Source organism: Geotrypetes seraphini, chromosome 8 (genome assembly GCF_902459505.1).
Source record: "Geotrypetes seraphini chromosome 8, aGeoSer1.1, whole genome shotgun sequence".
In the NCBI taxonomy this organism is placed as follows: Eukaryota; Metazoa; Chordata; class Amphibia; order Gymnophiona; family Dermophiidae; genus Geotrypetes; species Geotrypetes seraphini.
In genome coordinates this window covers 13,140,408-13,165,781 of record NC_047091.1, presented here as the reverse complement: position 1 = coordinate 13,165,781, position 25,374 = coordinate 13,140,408, and the positions used below count along the sequence as shown (strand labels likewise).

The following is a 25,374-nucleotide window of genomic DNA, read 5'->3' as shown; positions in this document are numbered from 1 at the left end:
TATACCGCAGGGCCGTGAAGTTCTATGCGGTTTGCAATGATTAGAAATGTTACAGATTGAGTGAACAAACAAAGTACAGATTTAGCGACAGGTGGTTCTTGCGCTCGGTTGTTAAGGACTAAGATTGCATAGGTTGGTTTCCTAAGTATTTCAGGAATAGATGTGTTTTCAGACGTTTCCTGAATTCCCTATAGGTAGTAGGCACGAGCCATTGTTCAAGGTCTTTACCCCATAATGCTGCTTGATGTGCGAGAAGATGTTGATGATGACTTTTAAATTTACAACCTCTAAACCGTGGAGAAACGAAGTTCAGGTGTGAGCTTCGCTTGTGTCTGTTGGTTGAGAAAGAGAAAAGGTCTGTTATGTATTTAGGGGCTAAGCCATAGAGTACCTTAAAGCAAAAACAACCAAACTTGAATTTCACACATGCCTCCATCAGTAGCCAATGTAGAAGTCGGTAGGAAGGTGTCACGTGAAAGAAGTCTAACCGCTGCATTTTGTACCAGTTGCAATCGCCGCATATATTTCTAGGGGAGTGCCAAGTAGGCGATGTTACAATAATCGAGTTGACTCAGAATAAGGGATTGTACTAGAATTTGAAATGATGAGGCATTGAAGTAAGCTCTGATGGACCGAAGTTTCCAGAGGGTGTGAAAGATTTTTCGGATCAAGGAGTCCACCTGGTCTTTCACGGTCAGCTTTTGGTCCAGATTTTCCTTGCATATAGTCTGTGCATAGATATTTGTTTCCTTTGGGGTTTAAATTAACCAAGTCAGTGATTGTCTGGACAATTTTCACAGAAAACAGGATGAAAATGAAGATGAACATAAGAAATTACCTCCTCTGAGTCAGACCAGAGGTCCATCCTGCCCAGCGCTCCGCTCCCGTGGCGGCCCTTCAGGCCTAATTGCCTGAACAGTGTCCCTGACTAATTTTGTAACTGCCTCTAATCCTCTAATCCTATCCCTATTACCTACCTCTACTCCTATCTGTACCCCTCAATCCCTTTGTCCTCCAGGTACCTGTCCAGACCTTCTTTGAATCCCTGTAGCGTGCTTCTGCTTATCACATCCTCCGGTAACGCGTTCCATGTATCCACCACCCTCTGGGTGAAAAAGAACTTCCTGGCGTTTGTTCTAAACCTTCCCCCTTTCAATTTCTCCGAGTGCCCCCTTGTACTTGTGGTTCGCCATAATTTGAAAAATCTGTCCCTGTCTACTCTTTCTATGCCCTTCATGATCTTGAAGGTTTCTATCATGTCTCCTCTAAGTCTCCGCTTTTCCAGGGAGAAGGCAAAAGGTAACATTTTCTTTAGGGCAGGGGTAGGCAATTCCCAGAGCCGGAGCCAGGTCAGGTTTTCAGGATAGCCACAATAAATATGCATGAGATAGATTTGCATCTCAAGGAGCCAGTGCATGCAAATCCATCTCATCCATATTCATGCTGGATATCCTGAAAACCTGACCTGGCTCCGGCTCTCGAGGACGGGAAATGCCTACCTCTGCTTTAGGGAAACCCCCCCCCCCCAAAAAAAATCACCAATCTACATAAATAGAAACTGGTTTTGTGAACTTTTTCCTTTGCCCAGTAAACTCCGAAGGAAAAAAAAAGGGCATACCCGGCCGCTAGCTCCAAGGACTAGGATGCATCAGGGTCTTGATGCAAATCCTCCCTGGGGAAAGCATGAAAACTCCCAAGAGCATAAAATGTGCATAGATATTTTAAATATGCATGAGATAGATTTGCATCTCAAGAAGCCAATGCATGCAAATCCATCTGATACATATTCATGGTGGATATCCTGAAAACCTGACCTGGCTCCAGCTCTCGAGGACGGGAATTGCCTACCTCTGCTTTAGGGAAACCCAAAAAAAATCACCAATCTACATAAATAGAAACTGGTTTTGTGAACTTTTTCCTTTGGCCAGTAAACTCCGAAGGGGAAAAAAAGGGCAAAGTAAGGCATACCCGGCCGCTAGCTCCAAGGACTAGGATGCATCATGGTCTCGATGCAAATCCTTCCTGGGGAAAGCATGAAAACTCCCAAGAGCATAAAATGTGCATAGATATTTTAAATATGCATGAGATAGATTTGCATCTCAAGAAGCCAATGCATGCAAATCCATCTGATCCATATTCATGGTGGATATCCTGAAAACCTGACCTGGCTCCGGCTCTCGAGGACGGGAATTGCCTACCTCTGCTTTAGAGAAACCCAAAAAAAATCACCAATCTACATAAATAGAAACTGGTTTTGTGAACTTTTTCCTTTGGCCAGTAAACTCCGAAGGGGAAAAAAAGGTAAAAGTAAGGCATACCCGGTCTCGATGCAAATCCTCCCTGGGGAAAGCATGAAAACTCCCGGTGGCCCTGCGACTTTTGCAGGAGCAAAGTGGGGAAGTTGGAAGGAATGCAAAGGGGAGGGGGAGGGGGAACACACTAGGCAAAGAGGCTGCGAAACAATAGCTCCCTTCCTGCCCTGGGACCCGCCTTCCTGAAGGCGGCCTAATATGGACGAGGGAATGACGTGAGCAGAGCGGGGCAAGTCCACCTTGGAACGCGATGGTGTGAGCCCTGCAGTGCGGGCCAGAGGAGGAGGAGGAGGCGGCGGGGGGCCGGGGGTTTCCTGGGACGCGTCGCTGGACGGAGTGCCCCCCCACCCCCGAGGCAGCCGGGACTCGTTGCACGCCGTGGGGGCTATGGACCTGCCGATCCTCACATGGCGAGGTAAGGAAGCCCGGGGGGGGGGATCACTCGTGTCTTGCTCATCGGCCCCGATTTTGGGGGGGGGGAAGCTTTGGAGACAAGGCGCCGAGGTCTCTTCGCTTCTCTGCCGGGCGTCTGTCCTGCGGCGATCAGGTGTCCCGGGGATCGCTTCCTGTCCTGCTTTCCGGGGAGGGGGAGGGGAAGCGGTTCTGCTGCGGCTGGGGGATGGGCGGGGGGGGGAATTAAGTGCAGGCATGCTGGCACAGCAATTCAGTGCGAGTCCCTGCCGGGGATCTGGCTACCGTCTCCAGTGTCCCCCGGCGGCAGGAATGCACGAGCATCCCCCCCGGTGCCTCCTGCATTTCTGCCCGCTGGAAAACGCTGCAGTGGTGCGGCTTCCGCAGCAGCAGAATCGCGTTTATGGCGCGGGCCCGTTTTGTCTCTTTGCTCTTGGCGGAGTTCTAAGGGCTGCTGCTCTCCTGAGCGTTTCCAGGGACGTTGCCTTTGTCTCCTTTGCCCTGGGGTGTCCTTTGCACCAGCAGGTCATAAGGCTGCTGCCATGTGTCCCTTTCACTAGTAGGGTTAGGGACACTGAGCCTGGTGTCCCTCTCATTTGCAGACTATACAGGAGGACATAACTGGGTGCATAGGAGCTAAGCATCCCCCAGTATTGAGCCAAGCTCCTTCCTTGTGTCCGGTTTGTAGTGCATGTGGCACCCCCTCAAAAAAAAAAGTCATTTTTGGTGGTATCTTTATGCCATTTTCACGCAGGACAGAGATAGTTTTATAAAACTAAAAAATTGAACTCCAGGCAGGGATAGGAAAAGACCGCATTCAGGCAAGAGCAAGTGACTGCATATTTCTTGCACTGCTGTGTGTTTTGTGCTGAACAGGGTTACTGGGATATTCTGCTTGCAAACCCTGCTAGGAATGTTGCCCAAATATCCTTCATACTAGCAGGATTATAGGAACACTCTTTTATTTTTTTTTTCTTCTTTCCAAGTCTGTACATGTATTGGAGCTGCATTGGTCTCTTCAGGGATTTGGCACTCCTAGATCAGTTCAGATACATTGCAGATAATTGTATAAAGCTTCTTGTTCCTGGTAAGGCATTTCTTAACTTGCAGAAAAAAAAGGCTTTTACTGTATATATATATATATATATATATATGTGTGTGTGTGTGCTTGCAAAACACACATGCGCAGAAAGCATGTGCTGGGTTATATGTGATTGGCATCTAGGCTTTTCTGGGGCATACTTGGGCAGCCTGGAAGGGATGCAGTGACAAGGGCACGCATTATAGAAAATGCACGGGTAGAATGCATTCGCAAATTTAGGCCTATTGGAGCGGTGACAGGCCAAAAGCGCGCAAGCTAATCGCACGCGGACAAAATCGCGCAGACAACTCAGCGCTAAGACAATGGCGCTCAATGACAATTGTGCTAAATTGTCTATGAACCTATTGGAGCAGATCAGAATGTGTGCGCTGGCGTTTGTACGCGGTTGGGTCAACGTCGGCCGAGGCGTAGCGCGGTGGCCTCAAACTCGCAGCCCTGTTTTCAGGCCCTCGGTATGTTTATTGCAATGGCAGAAGTAAAAATAAAACAGTTTCTCGATCGGATGTGTCTGTAGCTATAAGTGGCAATTGAGACTTGGCCAAAAGGAAAGATTTATAAACTGTAAAGTGTGTTACCTCGTACAAAACCGTCATTTCTTTCATAAGACATTAATTTTTCCACTGCCCTCCAAGTACCTACAAATCCAAAATGTGGCCCTGCAAAGGGTTTGAGTTGGAGACCACTGGCCTATAGGAAGAGGAGATGCAAATGTTAAGAGCCTTAGCCAATAGGGAGAGGAGGAGATAGTGGATGCTCTGGATGGCCATCGTGTTACTAATTTTCTATAACCATAAAGTTCTATGACATCACAATGCAGGTGTAAAGAGCCTTAGCCAATAGGGAGAGGAGGAGATAGTGGATGCTGTGGATGTCCATCGTGTTACTATGTTTCTATAACCATAAAGTTCTATGACATCACAATGCAGGTGTAAAGAGCCTGAGCCAATAGGGAGAGGAGGAGATAGTGGATGCTGTGGATGTCCATCGTGTTACTATGTTTCTATAACCATAAAGTTCTATGACATCACAATGCAGGTGTAAAGAGCCTGAGCCAATAGGGAGAGGAGGAGATAGTGGATGCTGTGGATGTCCATCGTGTTACTATGTTTCTATAACCATGAAGTTCTATGACATCACAATGCAGGTGTAAAGAGCCTGAGCCAATAGGGAGAGGAGGAGATAGTGGATGCTGTGGATGGCCATCGTGTTACTAATTTTCTATAACCATAAAGTTCTATGACATCACAATGCAGGTGTAAAGAGCCTTAGCCTATAGCAGTAGTCTCAAACTCGCAGCCTGCCAGGTACTATTTTGAGGCCCTTGGTACGTTTATCATAATCATAAAAGTAAGATAAAACAGTTTCTTGATCACATGTCTCTTTAGCTATAAATGACAATATTATTATTATGACTTAACCAAAAAGGAAAGATTTATAAACTGTAAAGTGTGTTACCTCGTACAAAACCGTCATCTCTTTCATAAGACATTAATTTTTCCACTGCCCTCCAAGGACCTACAAATCCAAAATGTGGCCCTGCAAAGGGTTTGAGTTGGAGACCACTGGCGTGGAGGGATACAACGCCAAACAAAGCACTGAGAACATAAGAAATGCCTTCACCGAATCAGACCTTGGGTCCGTCTAGTCCGGCGACCCGCACAAGCGGAGGCCAAGCCAGGTGCTCCCTGACGAAGACCCTGTTTTACCCGTATCCCTCAACGTGATTTGCAAGAAGGTGTGCATCCAACTTGCCCTTGGATCCCAGAATGGTGGTTTCCGTCGCAACCTCCTCCGGGAGAGCGTTCCAAGCGTCCACCACTCGCTGTGTGAAACAGAACTTCCTGACATTTGTCCTGGGCCTGTTGCCTCTCAATTTCAGTCCATGTCCATTTGACAACGTGAATATCGGTGTTCCTTGCTCTATTTTGTCAAATCCTTTTATTATTTTTAAAGTCTCTATCGTATCCCCTCGCAGTCTTCTCTTCCCTGGGCTGAGGGATGTACCTGCCGCTCCGTACAGGTTCCAGACTCCAAACAAGGGTACAGAGGGCTGTTAACCTGTTTGGAGTGGCCGTTTCAACTCAAAACAAGAGCATGGACCCTATACAGAGTGGCCGCTGCAACTCCAAAGCCCAAATGAGGGCATCGGGGGGAGGGGGGATAACCTGCGTGGATTGGCAGATGACAACTCTAGCCACTTTCTGGGCAGACTAGAAGGACCATTACTAGTTTTTATTTCCCATCGATTTACACTCAACGGCGGTAGAGGTTTCTACCACGGACCAGAGTGCTGCTTCAGTGCTGCTCTGACGCTCATTTAACGCTTAGTAAAAGACGGCCTATGTTCCTCTGTTGCCTTCTTATAAATTGTGGCCCATTTTGTTTTGTAAGCGAGGTTGTTGGGAAAGCCAGAGTCTAATAGATAAGTGACTTGAGTGCAGGGGATCTATCTTTGTGCCGAGTGCCTGGTACGATCCTGCCATAACTTGTGTGAGAGAAAACAAATCTGCTGGGTTTCTAGGTGGTGGTTCCTAATGGTTAAACGTTGTCAAAGCAAAATACCTTCTGCTAAAATTCTTCTGCATCGCAAATAATTATTTTGATCAGAAATACCCCCTAGGGCAGATATGTTCTCGCCCAGTTGACTCTCAGGAATGCTTTGGGTTTCTGCAGATGTACCGTTCCCCCCAGGCACCGGGGATGAGCTGACACTAGAAAGCAAAGACCGGTGCGGTATTTTAACTTGCCTGTCTGTAAAATCATATTAGTGTCAGTTCCTGAGGAGAGAGAGCCATCGTGCAGGGGGGAAAAAAAAATGTTTTTCAACTGAAGTTGAACATGGCAAAGCCTCTCTAGCTCATAACTGAATAATGGGAACTTTGAAAACGATAGGGGGGGATGCGACTGAAGCATGTATGGGTCAAAGCATAGTGATGGATTGGAGAAAAGCAAATTTGATCACGTCTCACCACTCCTGTCTAAGCTCCATTGGCTCCCAGCAATCCCCAGGATCCACTTCAAATGTGCGTGTCTGGCCTACAAGATCCTACATGGCATCCTTCCTGCCGTTATCCCTCTATCCTGGAACTCCCCAACCCCTACTTCCTCCAGATCCTCCCAAATTTTTAAACTATCCTTCCCTTCCATAAAAGGTATTTCCCATGTAGGCAAACTTGGGTCGTCCCTCCCCTTTAGAATCACTGAGTTCTGGAATAACCTCACCTCCCCTCTCCGAACCTCAAGCTCCCTCCAACTCTTCCGCAAACCCCATAAAAACCTGGCTATTCTCAAAACTGTAACACTTCCCCCCTCTTAGGCCTCTCACCTTCCCCCTTTACACCTAACTCTTTAATCTCTCCACTGTAGTTCCTCTCTCATCTTTCTTCCTGTAAACCGTGCCGAGCTCCGCATTCGTGGAGATGGTGCGGTATATAAACCCAAGGTTTAGTTTAGGGCATAAACACCAGGGATGAGACCCTGAGGTACAGCCACTAGGGATCAGGCCGAGTACAGCCATAGCTGCACAGACACCAACTGCCTATGCAGATCTCCAGAGATTGAAAAATATTGTATTGATCCAGGGATTTGTCCTCCTTATCCCTGTGGGGGTCTAACAGGAATTATCTTTACTTGAAGCTCATGTGAAGTGGAATTTCTGGGAGGCCTTTTGCCTTTGTTTAGGAATGAAATCAGATGGATTGATGGTCTCTACAGCACATAACATGGTACAAACTGTACACCAGCCCCTTACACTGGCAGGACTTTGCATTCTTAGGAATATGGCCGGACCAATTACATTCCAGGCCCAGCATCTGAAATTTTAAGAAAGGGGCATGAAGGAAACGATGGGTGTGTGTTCTGAACCCTGCATCATTTGGTCCAGATCGGACCAGACAAACCCACACACTTCCCTTGTAAAAATTTCTAACGATAAATTACTGGAGAGTTCACGGCGTCAATGACCTCCCTCCAAAGTGACAGGAGATGTTGTTTCAAAAAAAATGTAGGAAAGAAAACGTTCATTTTAAGTCTGCTCGCTTTCATCCCGCATTTTTCCGTGTTTTTAACGCAAGCCCCTTTGTAACTGATGCCTTGGCACATTCCTAAAACCTGAGAAATACAGTTAACCCTGTGTATGCTAAGGGGCTCACCCAATTCACAGGGATGGTACTGGAGCATTACTTTCTGCTGGGTGCCCCGGCTGAAGCATCTGTGCGCACATCCCACAGGCTCGGTTAGGACTTGGCACAGAAGCAATACAAACAGGCAATCCACTTTCCGAGCCCGTCTTTCTAACTCACCAATCCCTGAACCTCTTCCCCATTGCTCAGTTGTACAGATGCCAGCCTTTTTTTTTTTTTTTACTTCCTTCTGCTTTTCAAAGTGACAAGTGTCCAAGAGTTGCAACCTGGATCCATGGGGGAGGGGACCCGGGCTCTTGGTCTTTTAATTACAGCCTGGTTTGTTTGGGACCTTTCCAGTAGACACTTCTCATTTTCACACCTTCTAGTCTATTACTTATCTTTTCCAGCTGATCCAGCCCAGGCCTGTTGTACCTCTGTGTCCCTTGCTTTGGGTTAGGTTCCATATGCTCAGTCCCGGCCTCCCTCCCCCAATGGATCCAGATGTGCCCTTAGGCTATAGCTGACTCCAAGGGACCATACACTTTGCAGGAACCCCCCCTCCCCCCTATCTGGCATGATACATGAGTGGTTTGGGTTGAATAGCTTTGCCCAGGGCCAAAGGGAACTGCTGTGGGATTTGAGCCTGGGCCTTCTGGTTCCCAGCCTACTGGGAATCCATTAGGCTGGTGTTCTGCCCCCCCCCCCCCCCCTCCATAGAACAGGCTACAACTCAGGCCCCAAATACCACAGATTAGGCCCCCATTATCCGGGCCTGGTCCCTGGTGTCTGTGCAACTGTGCTTGTATGTCGGGGCCTGGTCTCCAGTGCTTATGCGGCTGTTGCTGTACTTTTGGGCCTGGACTCTGGTATTTCAGGTTTATGTCTATGCGGTTGGTGCTGCACTTCCAGGCCTGGTCCTTGGTGTCTGTATTGGCAGTGGCTGCACCTCAAGACTGGTCCATGTTGTTTCTGGTTTATGTCTGTGTGGTTGTTGCTGCACCTCCAGGCCTGGTCCCTGGTGTCTATGCAGCTGTGGTTGTACCTCAAGGCCTGGTCCCTGGTGTTCCAGGTTTTTGTCTGTATAGGTGTGACTGTATCTCTGGGCTGGGTCCTGGTGGCTGTGACTATACCTCAGGGTCTGGTCCCCAGTGACTGTCAATCTATGGTTGTACTTCTGGGCCTGATCCCTGGTATCTATGTGGCTGTGACTACCTGTGGGTTTCATCCCTATTGTCTATATGGCTGCGGCTGTACCTCCGGGCCTGGTTCCTGGTGTCGCTGCGGTTGTACTTTGGGCCTGGTCCCTGGTGTCTGTGTGGCTGTACCTTGGGCCTTGTTTCTGTGCGGCTGTGGTTGTACCCTGGGGCCCGGTCCCCGGTGTCTGTGCGGCTGTGGTTGTACCCTGGGGCCCGGTCCCCGGTGTCTGTGCGGCTGTGGTTGTACCCTGGGGCCCGGTCCCCGGTGTCTGTGCGGCTGTGGTTGTACCCTGGGGCCCGGTCCCCAGTGTCTGTGCGGCTGTGGTTGTACCTCGGGGCCTGGTCCCCGATGTCTGTGTGGCTGTTGCTGCACCTCCAAGCCCGGTCCCTGGTGTCTGTGCCTCCGGGCTTTGTCCCTGGTGTCAGTACAGGCTTTGCTTTTTACCTCATGCTTTCCCTGCCACCTCTGATCTTACTTTGCTTTGCTGGCAACCTCTGTCCTTTTGGCATTCTGCAGCTGCTTCCTGTTGTGTATCCTTTCCACCAGACAAACTGCTGGCCTCCCCAGCTCTGTGCTAAACAGTCAGAAACAGCAGTGATCAATTCTTGTTGATATTTGTTGTTGTTATTAAATAAGTGTCTCAAGTTCTATGTGTGTGAGGGGGAGGGGGGTGTCCCTGCCTCCTCTTAATTCTCTCCGGGTTGTGCATGTCTCTTAGTTTGTTTCTTCCGGCTGTGTCTCCTTATCTTTCCTTTTCCCATGTTTGTACGTGTTTCACTGGCCCTCTCTTCCTCACTGCTCCTGCCCATCGTCTCCTTCCTCCATCTCTCTCTCTCTCTCTCTCTCTGTGCTATAGTACCTGGTCAAAACATTCGTATGCTCTCACAAGCTGTGTCGCATCACAGCCATAACCACTCATCAGATATTCCGAGCATGTGTCCTCTAAAGTGCTTTAGCTACTTGGGTGCAGGAGCACAGCCCTGGCTTCCTGCCAAACGTGTTCCTTCCATCTCTTCATGAATGGATACCTTGCGGTATTGTCACTGTCTCTGATTCTTAGGGGTCCCGGTCACGCTCTCGCAGAGAGGCCCCCCCCCCATTCCCGCTCTGTCTCTTTTTGGTGTCGCATTGCTCTCAGGGGTGTCCCTCGGCAACTGTTGGGCGATGGGGAGAAGAATTGCATTAAGGCGGTGGAGTTCTTGGTGCCAGACCTCTCAAGTTCAGGAGATATAAGGGGCCACCGAAGTTTCGGTGGATGCAAAGAGGGAAAATATCTCTGGGTTTGCTTCCATTTCTATTTTCCGTTGTTTTTTCTAGGAACGTTTAACTGAATAAACTGGAGCTCCTAATTCTTGGGGGGGGGGAAGTCTGCAGCCTTTTCTAAAAGTTGCGGGGTTTCCCTAAAATGTATTGCAAGCTAGAGCTCCGGGTTTAGGGGGGGCTCTCCCTGATGCACCCACCCTGGCCGCTCTCTGCCCAGATACAGTCGACGAAAGCTGTTTTCGGGCTGCAGCAGAGGGTGGAGTCTGTGTCTCCACCAGCATTTGGGAGGAGGGGGGGGGGAGGTGAACCATGACACCTGCAAAGGCTCAGTCACAAGCTGTGAGCACTGCTGCTTCTGCCCCCCCCCCCCCCCCAGCTGCCTTTCCATCCCAAAGGAATGCATTTCCTTTCCCCGGGCAGATTGGCTTCTTTATTAATGCTCTGTGTGGGTTCTGCATCTTGATAGGGGCACGATAGTTTTCTAAATACATGCAGCTATGCTTTTAAGAGAGCAATTTTGAAATTGTTGGGTGAGTTCCTAGGACCTGCACGCTGATTTCTTTTCTTTTTTTGGGGGGGAGTTAAATATTTTATTTGCAGTTTTTATCAGTGCAAGCTTCCTTCCCACATACCCCCTCGGCCCTCCGCTCACTATGGAATAGGTACAGCATAAGCAACACCAGTGCAAGCTTCCATCAAATATAGACACTTCTCCATTACGGAGCAGGCAAATTATAAGCAGCAGTAGGGAATAGAAGTTGTGCATATTTCTCTCACACATACCCTCACCACAGAACACAGGCGGCAGCAGTTCATGTGAAGGACTGGTCTGAATTGTAGGTACATCTTACAATTACTTTAAAATTTTACAGTTAATTGAGACTTGATGGCCCAAAGGAAAGAAACAGACCAAGATTGACTCTCCTTTTTTTTTAAAAAAAAAAAAATGATGAAATCATGAGAAAACCATGAGAAACGTATTGATTTTCTAGTAACATAGTAGATGACGGCAGATAAAGACCCGAAGGGTCCATCCAGTCTGCCCAATCGGATTCAATTTAAATTTTTTTAAAATTTTTTTCTTCTTAGCTATTTCTGGGCAAGAATCCAAAGCTCTACCCGGTACTGTGCTTGGGTTCCTACTGCCGAAACCTCCGTCAAAACCTACTCCAGCCCATCTACACCCTCCCAGCCATTGAAGCCCTCTCCGGCCCATCCTCCCCCCCAAACGGCCATATACAGACACAGACCGTGCAAGACTGGCCTTAGTTCAATATTTAATATTATTTTCTGATTCTAGATCCTCTGTGTTCATCCCACGCTTCTTTGAACTCGGTCACAGTTTTCCTCTCCACCATCTCTCTCGGGAGCGCATTCCAGGCATCCACCACCCTCTCCGTAAAGTAGAATTCCCTAATATTGCTCTTGAATCATTGTTAGGAAATTCTATGATACTGTACAGTATGTATGATTTTGTATGATCTCATAGTAACATAGTAAATGATGGCAGATAAAGACCCGAGTGGTTCATCCAGTCTGCCCAACCATACATGCTCCATAAATTAATTATTTAGTTTAAATGGTCCTTTATCTTAGATATTTCTGGGCCAGAAACCATATGAGCCCTGCCCAGTAGTGTGATTTTAATACGGAATGTAACCATTAAATAACTTTCCTTTTGTCTCACTATAATCTGTAGAAATACCCTCTAAATGTACTGTAATATGTGTATTTAAGATAATCGTTTGTTTTATTTAATAATTGTAAGTACAGTGGTGCCTCACACAACGAACTTAATCCGTTCCAGGAGCAAGTTTGTTATGTGAAACGTTCGTTGTGTGAAACGCGTTTTCCCATAAGAATACATGTAAAACAAAATAATTCGTTCTGCAGCCCTGTTTTCCCATAAGAATACATGTAAAACAAAATAATTCGTTCTGCAGCCTTACATTTCCCTCCCTCCACCTCACCTTATATGCAGAGTTTGCCAGCTTTCTTTTTCACCCAGCTGCACGCTTTCAAAAAGCTGTGCACGCGCAGCTGCTGAAGTTGATCAATGTTCTCCTCTCCTGCAACTTCCGGTTTCCGGTTGCGTCAGAGGAGAAGATTGAACAACAGAGCATGCGCGCATCTGCTGCTCTTTGAAAGTGTGTGGCTGGCCGAAAAAGAAAGCCAGAAAACTCGGCATCTAAGGTAAGGTGGAGGGAGATGATGGAACACTGCATTCAGACAGGAGGGTGCTGCTGTTCCCGGCTCACATTAGGAAGCGGCGAGAGTAGTTCCGCCCCCCCCCGGGCCCCTCGGGCGACTTCGTTGTGTGAAACGAAGTTCGTTATAGGGAGCAAGACAAAAAGTTCGTTATGCGCAGCGTTCGCTGTGCGAGGCGTCCGTTATGCGAGGCACCACTGTATTTTACCAAAAATTTTTATTTATCTGTACATCGCCTTGAATTTTGAAAAGGCGATAAATCAAAATACTTAATAAACTTGGATAAACTTGGAGTCTCCATCAAAGCTCACTCCAGCCCATCTAAACCATCCCAGCTATCGAAGCTCTCCCCAGCCCGTCCTCAACTGAATGTCCATATGCGGCACACAGGCCATGTAAGCCTGCCCAGTACTGGCCTTAGTTCCTTCAATGTACACCCATTATTTTCTGATTAGAGATCCTCTGAGTTCATCCCACGCTTGGTTTGAACTCTATCACCGTTTTCTTCTCCACCACCTCCCTTGGGAGCTCATTTTCTCTAATAAAAGCTGTACAAGAAAGTAAAGCACATGTACATATTGGTACAGTAGGCCTATTTCTTTATGTTGACCACCCTTGGGTGGTCAACTTACAGAGGTTCTACTACAGTGCATGGCAAATTATGTGCCACCCGAGATTCCAGGATGTGCCACGAGATGCTGGAGAGGAGGAGAGGTGCCTTCAGGACGTGTCTTGCGGCGAGAGGCACATCCTGTTGGCAGTCAGCCTGCGACAGCGCCTCTCTTGAGTGTCTTCCTTTCCAGCGCCCCTCGCTGGCGGTTTAGGGGCCCCGTCTGGAGGGCCTTCACGCATGTGTAGACTTTGATGCGATGACATTAATGCATGCGCGTCACGTCGCGTTGACGTCCGCGCACATCTGGATGCCTTGAGCCGCGGCAACCACATTTGGTGTGCCGTGGATTCACAAAGTTTGCAAGAGACTGTTCCAATGTATTTAGACATTATAAATAATAGTCGTAGACCAGACAATGGTGATATCTTTCTTCCCACACATTCTTAGACCTCTCTGCTGAGGCTACTGACGACCAAATTGTGAGGATTATATACTGATATAAGACATAAGAATAGTCTTACTGGGTCGGACCAAAAGTCCATCAAGCCCAGTAGCCCGTTTTCACAGTGGCCAATCCAGGTCACTAGTACCTGGCCAAAATCCAAGGTGTAGCAACATTGCAGCATCTCAAAGAATAGCAACATTCTGGAACCCCAATGAGAGCAACATTCCAGAGCTGGTTGTGATGTCATAATACCTCATTCCACAGTGCCTCAGAGCCAACCTCATCAGTGATGTTACAATGGCTTGATTGACCTATACTTGGCTCACGTAAGAACATAAGAATAGCCTTACTGGGTCAGGCCAATGGTCCATCAAGCCCAGTAGCCCGTTCTCATTCTGGCCAAAACCCAGAGTAGCAACATTCCATTCAGAATCCTAAAGAATAGCAAGATTCCAGAATCCCAAAGAGTAACAAAAGATTCCGGAATCTGAAGTAGTAGCAACATTCCATGCTACCGATCCAGGGCAAGCAGTGGTGTCCCCCCATGTCTTTCTCAATAACAGACTATAGTCTTTTCCTCCAGGAAATTGTCCAAAGCCTTCTTAAAACTCTTTGGAATTGAACTGAAACTACCGTCTGATTTCAAGTTGGCCATCATGGACTTTTTGATTGTTGCTAATTCCTAGCAATTTGTTTGGGAAGGAATACTGAAGCTCATCGGTTCCTCACGCTGCTCTGTTACCCCCGCAGCTTGTCATAGGAGCCAACTTTTCAAAATTATTGTGGGTGCTAAACCCAATGGAAATTACTTCTCCCTGGACATGGTCAAAGAGTTTGCTCAATATTGGGTTGCTCAAGCACCCTCAGCACACGCAGAGCTGGCTTCTATGTAACGGTTCATAGACAGCCCCGCGCCGACAACTGAGCGCAAGACGGAGGCGCGCGCCGAAGAAAATTACAGTTTTTAGGGGCTCCGACGGGGGTTTTTGTTGGGGAGCCCCCCCCCACTTTACTTAATAGAGATCGCGCCGCGTTGTGGGGGCGTTGTGGGAGGTTTGGGGGGTTGTAACCCTCCACATTTTACTGTAAACTTAACTTTTTCCCTAAAAACAGGGAAAAAGTGAAGTTTTCAGTAAAATGTGGGGGGTTACAACCCCCTACAACGCCCCCACAACGCGGCGCAATCTCTATTAAGTAAAGTGGGGGGGCTCCCCAACAAAACCCCCCGTCGGAGCTCCTAAAAACTGTAATTTTCTGTGGCGCGCACCTCCGCGCTGCGCTCAATTGTCTGCGCGCGCCTTTGTCCCGGCGTGCTTTTGACCTGACACCCTATATAACTGGTTGAGTTACCAGGACAGCTGCAGGGGCTATGTGGGTGATTAAATTTGTTTTTATGCAAGATTCCTCTCCAACATTTGGAAGATAATTTTCAAATGGATTTATGTGAGTAATCAATTTTCTGGATAAAATTGCTACTGAACATTGGATACTTTTATTCTGCCTGCCAAGAGACAGGGCCGGCAAAGCAACACACAGGGATTTAACTGAGATCTTCTGAAGTTTGCAAATATACATGGTGCCCACAAAAACACTCCTTGATTTTAAATGGTTAGAAAACCAACATTTATTGGAATATTCTTTCACCTTTTGAGACTACAGTTTCTTCAACTCGTAAAGTTTCATATGGTATCTGTTGATTACATACACTTGATGTAAGACCCATCTGCTACTTGGTGAACATCGATGCGATAATCAAGCTCGGACCAGACTCTCCGAAGCATATTTGGTGCGATCGCGTTTATAGCTTCAGTGATGCGTTCCTGCAGATCTTAAGAACATAAGAAGTGCCTCCGCTGGGTCAGACCTGAGGTCCATCTTGCCCAGCAGTCCGCTCACGCGGCGGCCCAACAGGTCCAAGACCTGTGCAGTAATCCTCTATCTATACCCCTCTATCTCTTTTTCCAACAGAAATTTGTCCAATCCCTTCTTGAACCCCCAATACCGTACTCTGTCCTATTACGTCCTCTGGAAGCGCATTCCAGGTGTCCACCACACGTTGGGTGAAGAAAACCTTCCTAGCATTTGTTTTGAAGCTGTCCCCTTCCAACTTTTTCGAATGACCTCTCGTTCTTGTATTTTTTGAAAGTTTGAAGAATCTGTCCCTCTCCGCTTTCTCTATGCCCTTCATGATCTTGTAGGTCTCTAACATATCCCCTCTAAGTCTCCTCTTTTCCAGGGAAAAGAGCCCCAGTTTCTCTAATCTCTCAGCATATGAAAGGTTTTCCACACCATAGTTGCGGGTAGTGGAGGGACATACACTCTGTCTTTCACGTACCCCCAAAGTAAAAAGTCACAAACAGTAATGTCTGGTGATCTGGGGGGGGGGGGGGGGGCGTGCTTTAGGAACACCTGGTCCTTTTGTCACGTTGCATTGTCTGAAGGTTGTAACTTCTGCACCAATTGCAGCTTATAAGGATGAAAGTGCAAATGATTGTGTAAGATCTTGCTGACCGTGCTTTTTGGGACTTGTATTTGCTGTCATATTCCAATAAGTTTTGATTTTTAACCATTTAAAATCAAGGAGTGTTTTTGTAGGTACCCTACAGATGTAACACGAGAATCCCCGCATTAACTAGCCCTTCTGCCCCCTCCCCAACAAAATATTGAAGGGAAACGCAGCAGGGGAAATTTCCCTTTGAAAATGTATTTGTAGGCTTGTGGGTGCCAGATACCCAAGAGCCTGCTCTGTAAGCAATGGAGATAATAACAATTGAAACTTTCCTTCTATTTCAGTCACATAAACATCTTTCCTCTTAAATGTTATTTTGAAAGGAAAAAAAAAAGAGCTAGGCTGGCAAGCCTTCCTGCGTGGAGCATCCCGTAGTCCCCTAAGTTTGACGCAGGCCCTTCCATCTTATCTTTGCACTTCGCTTGCTCAGTCTCCTTTTCTTGATTGTGAATGAAGAGTTTAAATTAGGAAGCAGATCTGGCTCCTACTTTTTGAATTAAACCACTAGACGTTTGGTAAGTTAGTATAGTTTTCTGTTGACCATCACGAACCTCAACCTGCATAGCAGCTGATTTTGGATCTGTGGACCAAACAGAATTTAGATTTCTACGTTTTAACAATAGAGCTATTCTTTAGAATCAGGTACACTTCCTTCCATTAGGCTGGGAGGCCTTATTGCTTTTGCAGCCATATTCATTCTGCCCCAGTCACTGGGTGCTCAGCAAGCAACACTTACATCATAGAAGTCTTGTTTATGGGTTTGAAGTTACCTCATTCTCTTGTTCCTCCTCTATTATGAATAGGTATCTTGTGAAACTTACAGTACTCAGGCTCATGGGCATTCTACCAATACCTGAGGTAGTCTTTCAAGATTAGTAGAAGGGTGTCTCAAGGATTTGTTGAGTTTCTTAAGAGCCTGTGCTAAAAATGACATCTGGGTCTGTACTAATCAGGATGGAAAATATTACTGCATACACTTGAATATAAATCGATCTGAGTGTAAGACAGGGTACCCTTTCCCCCCCAAAAAGGCTGACTCGAATATAAGACGGGTGTGTATGTTAATAGTCATGTGCCTGCCAAGATCTGTGCCCTGCCCCCCCTCCCTCCCCTCCCTCCCCTGCCAGGCTCTGCACTCAGCCCCATCATTTCCTGCCAGGCTATGCACCCAGCCTCCCTCCCTGCCCTGCCAGGCTCTGCACCCTGTTCCCCCCTCCCTCCCTCTCTGCCCTGCCAGATTCTCCACCCTGACCCCCCCTCTCTGGCCTGCCAGATTCTCCACCCAGCCCCCCTCCCTTCCTGCCAGGCTCTGTACCCAGACCCCCCCCCTTTCCTTGCCTTGTACCTTGTCCCCTCTCTCACCCAATGTCCTGCTGGCCTCCACTGGGCCTGCCATATGATATGGTGGGCCGGAACAGGAGGGATCCTTCCTGTCCTGACCGACTCTGCCAGTTTTTTTTACCTCCCTCCTGCCTACTCCCGCATACCTTTTTGAATCCCTGGTGGTCCAGCGGTGTACCAAGCAGGAGCGAGCTTTCTGCGCTCTTGCCCTGCACTGAGCCCCTCCCTCCGCCAGGCAGGAGCGCAAAAGCTCACTCATGCCTAGTACACTGGACCGCAAGAACTCAAGGCACTGCTGTTCAAGCCCTACGTGGCCTCCGTTTCACCAGGATAACCCAGGCTTCTTTAGGGAAAGTGCTGTAGTGCTTTGTATTGTTTTTCATTGAGAAAAATGGCTGCTCTTAAAGTTTTAGCGCCATCTTTTTGCCTAAAATAAGTTTGAGACGAAAAGTAATCACATGGGGTTTTGACCAGTGATTGAGACATGACCTGCTTCATTTGCTAAATCTCAAGCAGCATTGTGGCTTTTTAAAGGTCTCTGAGGTCTTTTCATCCCCTTATATATATAGTAAGTTAGGTTCAAAACTAGATTGTCTCCCTTCCACTGGATTCTGGGGCTTCTCTGCAAATTGAGTTCTCTTCCAAGATCTTGGGAATACTTTTGGACTCTTCCCTTCCCTTTAAGAGTCAAATAAACTCTCTGGTCAAAAAATGTTTTTTTTTAAATTTACGAATGTTGTGAAAGGTTAGATCCTACTTCCATCAACGCCATTTTTCTGTTTTGGTCCAATCAATTATACTATCTCGGCTAGATTACTGTAATGCCATCTATCTTGGCATCACAAAGATCTGCCTTCAAAGGTTGCAATTGATTCAGAATACTGCTGCGAAGTGGATCTATGGAAAGAGCAAGTTCGACCGCGTGACTCCTTTGGTTTTGAGCCTCCACTGGCCCCCGGTTCATCTTAGAATTCAGTTTAAATGTGCAAGTGTTATTTTTAAGATTTTTATATGGTATTTTTGCTCCTTTTGTTCCTCTTGTCATGGAACATTTACAGATTTTCCTATGCGAGAGGGACCCAACAATTTAAGCTTTCCCTCCCTTCTAGGAAAGAAATCCAAAGATTTTGGTCTTTCTTTGGTTTTTAAATTTTCTCAACTATGGGATGAACTTCCTTTAACCTTGCGATGTCCTAGTCCTTTCCAAGTCTTTTGCAAATCTTTAAAAACTTTCCTGTTTGCAAAATACTTTAAAAATTAATTCCCTTACAACTTTTGGTATATTTTTTAATCAATTATTTTAACAATGTTGAGCTTCCTTTGGTTTGATGACCTGGTATACAAAGCTAAGTTTTAGTTTGTGGTTTGAATCATTGTACGAGTGTGTTTTGTTTCTTGCACATTTTGTGATTATACACCTTGAAGCTGCGCTCTTATTATCTGTTAGAGCTACAGGCTCAGCACCCTGAGGTGGAGTGTTCAAATCCACGCTGCTCCTCGTGACCATGGGCAAGTTGCTTGGTCCCCTACTGCCCTAGTATTAGATAGATTGTGAGCCTGCCAGGACAGACAGGGAAAAACTCATTCATTGTTTTCATCAGGGCTGTGGAGTCGGTAGATAAATGTTCCGACTCCGACTCCAGGTACCCGAAATTTCCTCCGACTCCTCGAATCCGACTCCACAGCCCTGGTTTTCATTCCCTTCTGTGAAAGGATGTAAATACAAGAAATTTCAGGAACGATTACTATCTTTCCAGGCAGCCTCATGGACTAGGGATTTCACTCATATATTCACACTCCCAACTTCATATCAATGTATCTTTTCAGGGAATACTTCGGAAGTTAGAAATCGAATTCATTTGTACTATTAGTCTTTGTGAGCCGCATAGAACTTAATGGTATTTGCGGTATACAAGTGAGATTTATGTTTTGTTACATGAATAAATCCATGTAAAACGTTCTGAGCTCCTCTGGGAGAACAGTATAGAAAACCGAGTAAATAAATAGTGTGAAGAATTTCAGCCTCTGATAACCAGAGCTGGTATTGTGACATCATCATGCTTCATTCCACCAATGCCTAAGAGCCAACCTCATCAGTGATGTCACAATGGCTCCACTGTCCTATACTTGGCTCACTTTTGCTACATTTTGATTTCTAGAGTGGTGCAGTGGTTAAAGCTACAGCCTCAGCACCCTGAGGTTGTGGGTTCAAACCCCACACTGCTCCTTGTGACCCTGGGCAAGTCACTTAATCCCCCAATTGCCGCAGGTACATTAGAAAGATTGTGAGCCCGTCAGGACAGACAGGGAAAAATGCTTGAGTACCTGAATAAATCCATGTAAACCATTCTGAACTCCTCTAGGAGAATGGTATAGAAAATTGAATAAATACTGGTAGCAGTGCAGTTGGAGGAGCTCAGCTTACAGACAACAGTGCCCTGCCTATGCTTCTTCTCTGTGAACACCCCCTTTGCTTATATAGAACAGAGTGTTCATCTACCACTTATGCTCACACATAATATGATACTGTATTTCCTCAATTCTGAAATGCACATTTTTACTTGTTTTACCCCCCGTTTTACTAAGCCACAGTAGAGGTTTCTACCATGGTCCAGAGTGTTTAAATGCTACGATGCTGCTTTGATACTCATAGGATTCCTATGAGCATCGGAGCATTTAAACACTCTGGGCCATGGTAGAAACCTTGCGCTTAGTAAAAGAGGGACTTAAATGTGCGTGGAAAGTAGATGCGGCTTATCTTAGAATCAAAGGCTTATTTTTCCACTTTTGCAGGGGGGGGGGTGCATCTTAGAATTGATGGCGTCTTAGAATCAAGGAAATAGGGCATATATGAGGGTGTTTCAAGATACTGTTCCTAGAAATTTTAACATTTTTCAGTACAAAGAAGCATTTTTAATATATGAGAACCCCCCCACCCCCAAATAATTAGTTTGTATTTGGAGGAAAAAGGGCACTGTGTTCCATAATGTAACAGATTGATAGGAAAATGTGGATGGAAAAAGTCTCTTGTATTTTAAATTTTTAACTGATGAATAATTCAGGCAATTTTGTTGTCTAGATCAGCGTTCATAGAAACATAGAAATAGACGGCAGATAAGGGCCACGGCCCATCTAGTCTGCCCACCCCAATGACCCTCCCCTACCTTTCTCTGTGAATAGATCCCATTGTGTGTTCTTCAATGGCCGGTCCATGGACCGGTACCGGTCCGCAGAAATTTCCTGCCGGTCCACAGGGCCGGCACATGCATCGGGCTCTAGACAGTGCTCTTCAGCCTCCGGTCCACGGTATGATCGATGCGGCGTTGTCAGCTCCCTCTTCTTCAGTGCCCAAATCCGTGGGCAGAAGCTCCTACGTGCGTCCTGCACCTGAACCGGAAGCCTTCTCTCTGATGTCGCAACGTCAGAGGGAAGGCTTCCAGATGAGGCGTGGGATGCTGCCCACGGCTTTGTGCACTGCAGCACTGAGGAAGAGGGAGCCAGCCTGAAGATAACACCAGGGGGCAGGCCAGAAGGCAAGGCACAGCATGGAGGGAGGGAGACAACAACGGTAGGGGGAATGATTTTATTTTTTAATTTAGTGATTGATTTACATCTGCTGTCTGTTCAGGAAGAAATGCATTTGTTTTTTTTCCTCTGGGGGTTGTACTGCATGCAGAGTCTTGCATCTTAGGGTTTGTTTGTATATATTAGTACTTTCAGTTTTTGGTCCTGTATTTGCATGGGGTTATCTGTGTTCTAGTAGGAATGAATGTTGAGAAGCATATAGTGTGCTTTGCGTAGTTTAATTTTGTGGTTAACCATTATGTGTTGTTAATAAGATTATATCGTGTGTGTGTGTATATATGAAAAATGAATGGAAAAGATGGTATTACAATTAGTACTATTATGGGGGCGGGGTCTGGGGTGGAGATGGGTGGGGTCTGGCCCACGACTTAGCCCAGTTCTTCAACTGCCGATCCGCAGACTGGTGCCGGTCCATAGGTGTCAAAAGGTTGAAGAACACTGGTCTAGATTTTATCGTTTTACAGTTAGTGGCTAGTGGCATGTGATGGAGCCAAACCAAATTCTATAGATAAGCAAACAGCATTTAAATTTGATATGTGCCTGAATTGGCAATCAATATAATTCAAGTACTGTAATACTGGAGAGACATGATTGCATTTTCTGTCCGAGTATATCCATCTTGGGATGGTATTTTGTAAAGTTTTCAATCATCACCAGATAAAACACATCTCAGTAATCCAACTGAGGAAGGATCATTGCCTGAGTTAACTATTCAAAAATGATCTTTTTTGAAACATTTTCTTAAGCATCTTAAACCCTTTAATTGGCAGATGGGGAAAACGGCTCCTTTACGTAACTCGGATGTTGAACGAGAGCAACAGTGCCAGGCAAACAGGCATTTGGAGATGCAGAGCTCCCATAAGAGCCATAGAAACACATGTTGCTTCTGAGCAACAATGCCGAATAAAGGGCTAAAGAACAAAAGGCCCCTTTTTATCAAACCGCGGTAGAGCGTTTTTCCATCGGCCGGCGAGGTAAATGCTCCAATGCTCATTGAATTCCTATGAGTGTCGGAGCATATACCTCGCCAGCCCATGGTATAAAGCTCTACCGTGGTTTGATAAAAGGGGGTCCAAAGTTTCCCGAAAAATGTATTTGTCAGCAAATTGATATGCCGCTCGAAAGAGAAAGAAGGGTCCAAAATTACACCAAGGACTTTTAAAAATGACTCAGCTTCAACAATTTTTATTATCTAGTGTTAAATCGGCCATAAATAAGTCAGTCTTCGTTGGGTGAAATCCAGGGGCATAGTGAACCCTCCAATTTTTATTTTTTTTGGGGGGTGGGGGGTCCCCAAGAGTGGACTGAGGAGCCAACGCATTCCTCCTCCCTCCTCGTATGCGATATACATACCTTTTCTGGCAGGGATGTCGAAACCCTGCTAGCCAAAGAAATGCAGTGTCCTTGCCTCTCCCTGCCTGCTTGCACTGCTTCTGTAATGCAGAAGTCGGCGGCATGCCTCCAGCTGCTGACTCCAGGACTCCCCGAGCATGCTCAGTTCTTGCTTGGACTGAGCATGTGCGAGAAGCCTTAGCGTTGGCAGCAGAAGGTACGTCACCAACTTCTGAATTACTGAGGCAATGCAAGGAGGAGGGGGGTGGCTCGGGCACTGCATTTCTTTGGCTGGCCGGGGGTGCTGCAGGTAGGAGGGATCCAGGCCTCCAAGGCCCACTCGTGGCTATGCCACTCATGAAATTTAAGTATGAAAAAGGCACATTTAAGTGGAATGAACTAAGGGGGGAGGGGTTATTTTTAAAAGCTTAACCATTTCAATTTCAGAAATTGAAATGGTTTACTTTTTATAAAGTATGTGATATGTAACAGTTAAGTGGAACAGAAATTTGAGAAAAGAGCTGGTAATATAATACTGGCAAGAGTGAGACTAAAAGTGTGTGACACAGGGACTTTATTCACAGAAAAAGGTGGTGGGTGAATGGAACTTCCTGCTGGAAATGGGCCTGTGGCAGAAGCTGTGTCCGAATTGATAAAGGCTTAGCAGATGAGCAGAGACGACCCAAAGCATTGGTAAAGAGTGACATTGAGGGCTCAGTAGAGTGTGCTGTGTTGCAGAAGACTGGCTGATTATCTGGGCCTGGTGGCTCTAATCTGCTGTCATTTATTGCATTTCAGAGTTAGAAAATGACACAGGGACAAATTTGTTCCCGTAGGAACTCAATTTCCCCGTGTCTCTATCACTGTCCCTGCCCCATTCCTGTAAGCTCTGCATTAACAGCACAAGCCTCAAACACTTATGATTTGAAAGTGTTTGAGGCTTGGGCAGATGAGGACGGAGCATTGGTGGAATGAGGCATTGGTGGAATGAGGCATTATGACATCACAATCTGAGCTCTAGAATGTTGCTACTTAGGATTTGAAAGTGTTTGAGGCTTGTGCAGATGAGGATGGAGCTTAGGCATTGGTGGAATGAGGCATTATGACATCACAATCTGAGCTCTAGAATGTTGCTACTTAGGATTTTCAAGTGTTTGAGGCTTGTGCAGATGAGGACGGAGCTTACGCATTGGTGGAATGAGGCATTATGACATCACAATCTGAGCTCTAGAATGTTGCTACTTAGGATTTGAAAGTGTTTGAGGCTTACGCAGATGAGGACGGAGCTTAGGCATTGGTGGAATGAGGCATTATGACATCACAGTCTGAGGTTTAGAATGTTGTTGCTTATGATTTTAAAGTGTTTGAGGCTTGGGCAGATGAGGACGGAGCCTAGGCATTGGTGGAATGAGGCATTATGACATCACAATCTGAGCTCTAGAATGTTGCTACTTATGATTTTAAAGTGTTTGAGGCTTGGGCAGATGAGGACGGAGGTTGCAGGGATGAGGCAGGAAAAGAACTCACGGGGACGGCACAGGAAAATGAGTTCCTGCAGAGATGGGGAAAAATTTGTCCCTGTGTCATTCTCTATTCAGTCTATACTCAGCCCTCAGGTGAGGCCTAGATGAAGGGCCTTGCACGTTAGCTTTATTTCTGTCCACAAATGCCTGTTCCATGCGCGTCAGCCATTGTAGTAGACTGTGTGGTTTGGAGCACTGGTGGTTTGTTTTGACACTAAAAAGTCTTTTTCTGATTTGTCTTGGCTAGCTGTGACTCATTCAGTAGAATGACAGGCTTGCCTTGTTGTTGTGGTCTACTTTGATCACCGTGCATTTGTTTGCACTTAACCTCATCTGCTGTCAGTGGTTTGCCTGTTGTCCTTGAATGCAGGGCTGTGGAATTGTTACACCAAATCTTTGATTCCAACTCCTACTGATATTAGGCTGTAAAACCTTTGTTCTGGATCTAAAGTACTGGTAAATATAACATCTATAATTTATATGTTTACTTCAGATCCAGGACAAATGTACATATATTAGGGCTGCACGTCGATTAATCACAATTAAAATTTTTAATCGCATAAAGCATCCCCCTCCCTCATATCGCCTTCTGTACTCATACAGTGGCAAATATAGAAAGCAGAAGTTAATTCTCAGAACCAACATGTTTTAATTTCTAAAATGAAAATAAATAATTTTTCTTACCCTCATAGCCACCCAACTCTCATCCTATCTTGAGAGATTCTCCATTCTCCTACCCTACCAACATGGATTCAGGCCCAACTTCAGCACTGAATCCCTTTTAGCCTCTTTAATTTCAAAGGTCCAACAACTTCACTCCTGCAACAAGTTCGCTGTCCTTCTTCAATTTGACCTTTCTGCAGCTTTCGACATTGTCCACCATGACATACTAATCCTCCAACTTTCTGAAATTGGCATAAACTCCACAGTCTTAGATTGGTTCTCAAAATTCTTACGTTCCCGCTCCTACTTCGTTAACATGAATGGCACTTCATCCTCCCCTCGGAAACCGATCTGCGGAGTCCCTCAGGGTTCACCTCTATCCCCGATTCTTTTCAATGTTTATATGTCCTCCCTGAAACTCCTCCAACTATCCACCTCGGAGATACTTTACACCTACGCCGACGACATCCTTGTCCTTCTCGAGACCGACTAACCTCACCAACCTCTCTGATAACATCTCATCTTGTATAACAAATCTCCAATCCTGGGCTCTCGCCGTCCAAATGAAACTTAACGAGAACAAAACAAAACTACTTTGGCTCGGCCCGAAATTAGATCAGCTACCCTCCCTCATCACACTATCCTCTGGCACCAATCTGCAGCTCGAGCACTCTAGCAAAGTTCTGGGAATCATCATTGACTCTACTTTGTCCTTTAACGACCACATCAACTTCCTAGTAAAAAAA

At 46.3% G+C, this 25,374-nt stretch overlaps 1 protein-coding gene and 1 long non-coding RNA gene across 2 annotated transcripts in view; one reads left to right on the top strand and one right to left on the bottom strand.

Moving 5' to 3' along the window:
- Positions 1–704: 704 nt before the first annotated feature.
- LOC117365163 lies at positions 705–2,467 on the bottom strand. The gene is made up of 2 exons (XR_004540369.1): positions 2,319–2,467; positions 705–749 (listed from the first exon to the last, which is right to left on the bottom strand). It is a non-coding gene; the product is annotated as an uncharacterized LOC117365163 (long non-coding RNA).
- Positions 2,468–2,561: 94 nt separating this feature from the next.
- The window catches only part of LUZP1 (leucine zipper protein 1), a 113,179-nt gene continuing 90,366 nt past the window's right edge, over positions 2,562–25,374 (top strand). The window contains exon 1 of the mRNA XM_033955193.1: positions 2,562–2,727. The gene's annotated coding sequence lies outside the window, so the exon portion shown is untranslated. The remainder of the gene's footprint in view (positions 2,728–25,374) is intronic.